Source organism: Stenella coeruleoalba (genome assembly GCF_951394435.1).
Source record: "Stenella coeruleoalba genome assembly, chromosome: 6".
Classification (NCBI taxonomy): Eukaryota; Metazoa; Chordata; class Mammalia; order Artiodactyla; family Delphinidae; genus Stenella; species Stenella coeruleoalba.
Genome location: NC_137151.1, coordinates 12,569,373 through 12,576,785, shown reverse-complemented (window position 1 = coordinate 12,576,785; position 7,413 = coordinate 12,569,373).

Here is a 7,413-nt window from a genome sequence, read left to right as displayed (position 1 = left end):
TTGAGGTGACTCAGCACCTCTCAGCAGGTGATGCCAGGTGACAGCCTACAGCCAACTTGCTTTATCTTCTCTTTTGCAGGCACAGCGGGCTTAATTTCCATGTATTTATTCTTTTAAGCACCGGTGTCACCTGAGATGGATGGCTAGAGGGGCAGCAATAGATTTGGGATCTTGGCACCTCTGAATCTCCCGTTCTGTGTGGGCCAGGTTACAAAGGCCTGTAAAGTGTCAGTCTCAATGGGCCCTGATGGATGGGGTGAGCACCTTGTACAGGCTTCCTCCATAAAAGGATTAGAGGTGATGTTTAGAAAGCAGAGCTCCATCCCTGGAGGCAAGGTGCTAAGAGACATCCACATGCAGTTCTGCATAATCAGTTCAATAACAAAACAGCAAAAGTAGGAAAGGAAGATTAGACAATAATCCAAATTTCAGAGCCCTGAGCAGTGTGATGAAATGGGGAAGAGGGCAAAAGCGTGAAGCCCAGAATCACAAAATGCTCTCATTTCACTCTTTTAAAACATCAAGGCTGAGGTAGGAGATGGCATTCCTGCCCTTGGGAGAATTCTTCCAAGTCCCTCGGAAAGAGTGTCCACTTCGGAGGTTCTCTCTTTGTGAATGAGCACAGGAGGGGGTAGAAAGCTGGCCACCTTAGGTGAGTGTCTCTAATAACTAACGGGGCATTCACAGTCGAGTGAGGCCCTAATAGGCCCACCTCCCAACCTGGGAAATCTCTCCACAGGGCCCTTGGCAGGAGGCCAGGCCTCCAGAGAGAAGATCTCCTCCCTCGAGGCTTCAGGCTGGATGCCCCTGGAGGCACCAAGGGGCAGCAGGGGCAAGTGGAGGGTACAAGGGTCAGCACTCAGCAGTCTCTGCTGGCATCACCCTGCCCTCCCAGTCTTTGGTTTATGTAATGTGCTCACCCGACCCCAGTGCAGCAACCCCCTCTCCCAACATTCCTGGGTGTCCAGCCCAGGGTTTGCCCTGGTCCTGCCTTTCTCCTCTCTCTGTCCTTCCTGTACCCCTCCCACCTGCTCCCGTTTCTCTTTGCCATGTCCCAAATCTAATTTATAGTGTTGAAAGACTGACATTGGAGGATTTTTCCACTTCTAGGTTCCATATTATCAAAACCAAAAATTCAGAAATCGGGCTTTGACAATAGGACTGAATCTTGGAAACTGAGACTTCCCGGGAAGTCCAGAATACAAGCCCTATTTACACAGTGAAAGGACCACAGACATTTGGGGGCACAACTAAGACATCCAGGGTTGGCTTCTTGGTAGAAACTGGCCTTTCTGCTCACCCATAACATGAAAATGGTTTCAGACATCATGCTCACTTCTCCTCCACGTGACATCTTTGCTCCCTCCTGGAGTTCCTAGAAGCCTTCCATAATTACCCAGCAGCAGCCTCAGTTTCTGCACACCCTCTCAATCTGCATAGCCAGAAGAGCGCGCCTCGCTAGTGGATGTGAAGGAGAGTGCATCTCCAGCCAATGACAAGAGCTACCTACGGCTTGCAGAGCCACACCGCTAAGAGGCACCGTGCTAAGCACTGGACAGACATCTGATATCTAATCTTGATGACACCCCATGCAGTGGGCACCATTAGCCTAATTTTACAGATGAGGAAAATAGGGCTCAAAGTAAACTTCCCAGAGTCATATGGACCCCAGAGCCTCTGATCTTAACTATTGTGGCACTGTGTCACTTAGAATCGCCAAAGAGGCCTCAGTGGGTCATTGGGTTTGTGTAACATGGATTTAGGTATATACTGTCAAATTACCTCCACCCCAAAAATACTGCTCCAGGTTTTCTCAGGCTTTTGCCATATGGAAATACTGACGTACATCAGCCCACATGCATTTTCTATACTATGCAGTTGTTTTTTGAAGCCTGATGGCTAAAATATTTTTCATGTTTAAAACTTAAAAACATATACATGGAAAGGATGTATTGTACAACACAAGGCAGATAGCCAACGTTTTGTAATAACTGTAAATGCAAAGTGACCTGTAAAAATTATATAAAATTTTTTTTAATTAAATTTAGAAAACATATACATGGATAAAAAATAAAAATAAATATACTGTATTTGCCAACAGAATCTTATGGCTGACAATTTTCTAAAGAATTTAACCCAGAATTTCACATGAATGAATTTAGATTTAACTACCTATAGGTGGTATGTGTTAGTGCTGTAGAGACCTCCAGCAAATTAATGAGCTTCGGTATTTTATTCTGTAAGGAAGGGATTTAATATCATTGTCCCAGGATTGTGGAGAAGATCGAGTAAGGTTATTCATGTCCAAAATACCCACCACAGCCTTCACTGAACATCTGTACTCTTGTAGTCTCCTTCTTGGGCTTCTTTAAATAAGATATACACATTTGTTTGCATATTCTTACTAAATTCTTAAAAATCAATAGTCAAATCCAATTCATCTATATATACATATATAATAAAACCATCTACTGTGCATAAAATCATTTGAAAAGGATGACACAATAACTATCAACTGACCTTTTATTTAACATGATAGAGTGCCATAGTCTCAGTACAAAGTGACCTTAACTGCTTCAAAGTTCCTTCCTTATTCTTATTGCAACAAATCATATGATGAAGGAAGACCTTCATCAGGGTCATGCAACTCGGAATGGATTCTTTGTGGCTATGTGCAGACATCTTTGGGGACGTTGGAGGAAAGTCTTAGTAATTGGCTTTAATGGGGCTTTTTCCCCACAGGCTCTGTCCTGTCTCCCTTTTTTTTATTTTTTATTTTTTTAATAAATTTACTTATTTATTTATTTATTTTTGGCTGCGTTGGGTCTTCATTGCTGCGTGCTGGCTTCCTCTAGTTGCGGCGAGCAGGGGCTACTCTTTGTGCGGTGCGCGGGCTTCTCATTGCAGTGGCTTCTCTTGTTGTGGAGCACGGGCTCTAGGCACACGGGTTTCAGTAGTTGTGGCATGCGGGCTCAGTAGTTGTGGCTTGAGGGCTCTAGATATGTGCCACGAGATTAAATCAAGAAGTCCCCAGCGCCACACTAGAGTGTGGACTTGGACATAGTCAGACATAACATTTTTAAGAGATTAACCTGGTAGCATACATGACAGATGGACTCGATGGACAAGAGTCTGCAGGTAGGGACACCAGACAGGAGAGTGTCTCTGTGGTCAAGATAAAAATGACGAGGGGGCTTCCCTGGTGGTGCATTGGTTGAGAGTCCGCCTGCCGATGCAGGGGACACGGGTTCGTGCCCCGGTCCGGGAAGATCCCACATGCCACAGAGCGGCTGGGCCCGTGAGCCATGGCCGCAGAGCCTGTGCGTCCAGAGCCTGTGCTCCGCAGCGGGAGAGGCCACAACATTGAGAGGCCCGCGTACCACAAAAAAAAAAAATGACGAGGGCCCAAAGCAGGGCACTGGAAGTGGAAAGAGAAGGGGAGGGCTGTCTCGTGAAATGTTAATTCCAGGAATTCTGAGCTGACTCGTCTTGAGGAGATATCAGAAAGCAGTGAAAGGCAAAGAAGGATATCATTCGCTCCAGCTACAATTAGGAAATTTTTTCTAGTACAGCTGGTGAGTCTAAGGAACCTCTCTTTTACCCTTAGAGTCCCTCCTGGCTTCCTTACAAAGACAGTGTGACAGCTGCTTGTGAGCAGGCTCTAAACCCCAGCTACATCACTTACCAGCAGGGTAACTAAGTGTGTCAATCTAGTCGCACTCACTAAATGCTGCTGGGTCTCTCTTCTGATGGCCTAGCTTGTCCTACAGAGGTTGCTGACTCTTGTTGTGGGAAAGACACTCAGACTTAGCATTTTAAAATATGGCTTTTGTCATTCATGGAAGGTCTACATGAAGGGAACAACCACCAGGCAGAAGCTAGGCAATTAGAACAAAACACAGTCCTTATCAGAGGTCCCCTCTACTTACACCACCCAAGATCCACCCTCCCTGCCACCCGTGCCCTGAGGGCCTTGTGCCACAAGTGCACACACCTCAGAAGGTATTTGAAAGGATGGCTAATCATATATGTTTCGATAAGAGGTCAGATATCCATTTGGAAACAAGGGGGATCTTGGGTTTTGTTTAGAAGAACAAAGGGGAGTGTGACCTTGAAGATCCGGAAAGAGGGCATGATGTTTGTTCAAAGATATTAAGGATCGTTTTTGACTACTTGCGTTTGTAACTAAACATGTGTTATGAAGTTCTGCTGGTTATGGAGGAAACTGATTTCCTCAAAAGCCTTTCTAGATAACAATAAATCTCTCTTCACTCCTGAAGAAGGATGTTAGATTTGGACAAAATTCTGTGCTTTTTTTTTTTAAAATAAAACAGAATTGCTCTCACTTATATTTCGATTTCTTGTAATAATAGAGTTGTTCTGGGCTTCCCTGGTGGCGCAGTGGTTGAGAGTCCACCTGCCGATGCAGGGGACACGGGTTCGTGCTCCGGTTCGGGAAGATCCCACGTGCCGCGCAGCGGCTGGGCCCGTGAGCCATGGCCACTGAGCCTACGCGTCCGGAGCCTGTGCTCCGCAACGGGAGAGGCCACAACAGTGAGAGGCCCGCGCACCGCAAATAATAATAATAATAATAATAGAGTTGTTCTTCAGTTAGATAAGTTGGGAGAATGACTTGTACAATATAAATACTTCCCTCAAACATTCAAAAATGAGGATCCCAAACTTATCTATAGTGACAGAAATCAGAACAGTGGCTTCTGATGGTGGAAAGGCAGGGAGGGAACTGAAAAGGGGCATGAAGGAACTTGCTGGGGGATGGGCACGTTCTGTAAAGATACAGGTAGGGATATAGATTGCACATTTGTCACACCTCATGGAACCGTACACTTAAGGTCTTTGCATTTTACTATATGTAAATTATACTTCAATTTTTAAAAACGAAACAGGGAAAGAGCATGCAAGCAGATTTCCAGTTAAACATGATCGACCGACCATATTCATTATATCATCTCCTCTGGAAACTCCAATAAAATGAGGATAAAGGAATAGCATAGGTATAAGCCTACGAAGACAAAGAGATTAAGAAAGTTCATGCAATTTTTGAAGATGGACAGTGAATAGAGGAGTAGGAATTGCCAGAATGAAGAAGCTCTGAGTAAAGTGCTCACAGAAAGTGATAAGAAGCTGGCTTACTACCTTTCTGGACCCTGGGAACCTCGGGTTGTCCCCAGGCAGGAGACTGGAAATTTATCCTCTGGACTCTGGGTCCTGCAGCACCATTCAGCAGGTCCCATCCACCCACAGAGCGCTTTTAAGAAGCTGTTTAGCACCTCAGGCTTAATATAAATGGACAGACATTTGAGGAATACCTCTACCACACAAGAAAGAAACTAAAGCAAACTGGGAAAAGGAACCCAGAGGAAACAGAAACAATGTAAGGAACAGAATAAAACATTTCAATAAAACTACACCTAACATCTTTAGAGAGAAAAGAGAAGATATTGCACCCATAAAATAAGAAAAGGACACTATAGAAAGGAAATAGAAAACAAAAAATTGAAAATCAAAAACATGAGAGCAGAAATCTTTAAAAATCAATAGAGAAGTAGGAAGATAAAACTTCGTAAATTTCCCAGAAAGGCAAATCAGAAGACAAAAGATAAAGGCTTTAGAGGAGAAATCCAGGAAGCAGAGAAAACAGAGAAAAAAAGAAATCATCAACCTATACAAGAAAACTTCCCCAAACTGAAAGACACAAGTTTCTAGATTAAAATGGTCCACCAAATGCCCAACCCAAAGCCTTAAAACGCAAGCACCAGGTTGCGAGATTTTATCACACCTGGGATAAAGAGAATGTTCTATAAGCTTTTAGAGAGAAAAAAATGGTTTACCTACAAAAAGTAAGACTTAGAATGTCCTCTCAACAGCTTCCTTTAAGCTAAAAGCAATGGGACGATGCCTTCAAATTTCTGAGCATCAGTGTTTCAGCCTAGATTTCAATACCCACAAACAGTGTCTGAGAGAAAAACAAAGACATTTTCAAACATTTCAAAACATGGACCTTCTGTGTGCTCATTTTTAGGAAACTACTAGAAGCTGTGCTACAGCACAACAAGTGAGACAAGAAAACAGTAAAGTATTCAGGGAACAAAGAGGACAGGAAAGCAAGGGAGGGGAGTCCCAGATGATGACAGTGGGAAGCCCCCTGTAATATTTTTACAGCAGACCCAAGGAGCAGCCCATCCTGGTTGGAGCAGGACAGAGGTCTCAGAAAGCAGCAGGCCAGGGAGAAGAGGTTATCTGATGTGCTTCAATAGTTGGGAAAAACTACAAAAGGCTTAGACCAATCTGATGGGGAAACGTATGTATGTGTATATAGACAACTACACACGTGAAGGTGGAAAGCATTTACAAATTCCCAAGAAAAGGCACAATCATGGTATACAGTCGTAACAGTGTAAACACCGAATGTTGATCTAACTAAAAACTGTTCAAATACAGTGTGAAAACAGGGGGCAGAAATGTGAAAGTAGCATAAAAGAGTTAAATCCTCATCTACCTATAATAGGTGAGTCAATAGATTCTTCCACAAATGGACAAATCAAGGAAAGGAATAGGAGCATAGAAGATGAACTGTGGAGATAGACAGCAGAAGAACTAATACAAGAGTTTAAAATAGTTGCTCTCGGGTTTTGAGACTAGGGAGAGGAGTTAGGTCGGGAAGCTAGTGTAAGGCTTTCAGTACCACTGGACAATTTTTTAACTTGGTAAAAATAAAATAAATATATTTTTTAATTCTCCAAAAAAGAGAGGTGTTTCTTTTGATAATTTGGGAGTAGAATTTAATTCTGTTCTCTATTTTTATTAAATTGTCATTTTGGTTGGTAACCAAGAGGCTACATTGCCCTTCCTTAAATATTAGGTTGGGCCAACTTGGTATAGTGTGTATGAATCTGCAATTGCAAACATATGTGTAAAAGAAATTTCATATTTTTTTGATTTTCTGAAGTCTGATTCCAAGTCCCTATCTGGCTTGAAATTCAACCTCAGTCATTATTGATCTTCCTTATGAGCTTCCTGCCTGAGGGTATGCAAAGGTCCTGGGGCCAAGCATTCCAGAGACTCTTAGTCTTCAGTTCACAGTGGCTTTCCCAGAAATGCCTGTTGTCTCAATCCCTGTGGTTCTGAAAGGCTGAGAAACCTGGCTCCTCACATGAAGAGTGGAGGCCCGGGGTCTTGGGTGGAGTTGGAGTGCTGCCCCTGCTTAGGGCTAGCTCTTTGCCTCTGAGGCCAGACCCCCGCGAGAATGCAGACACCTGTTTATGGTAGAACCCACAGGCCTCCATCCTCGCCTGCCTTGGGGAATCACTCCAGCTCCCCAGTCTCACCCACCCTCCCTTCCAAAATCTGCCTGACCAGCTAAGGCTTTCAGGAAAGACTTAAAGAATTTAT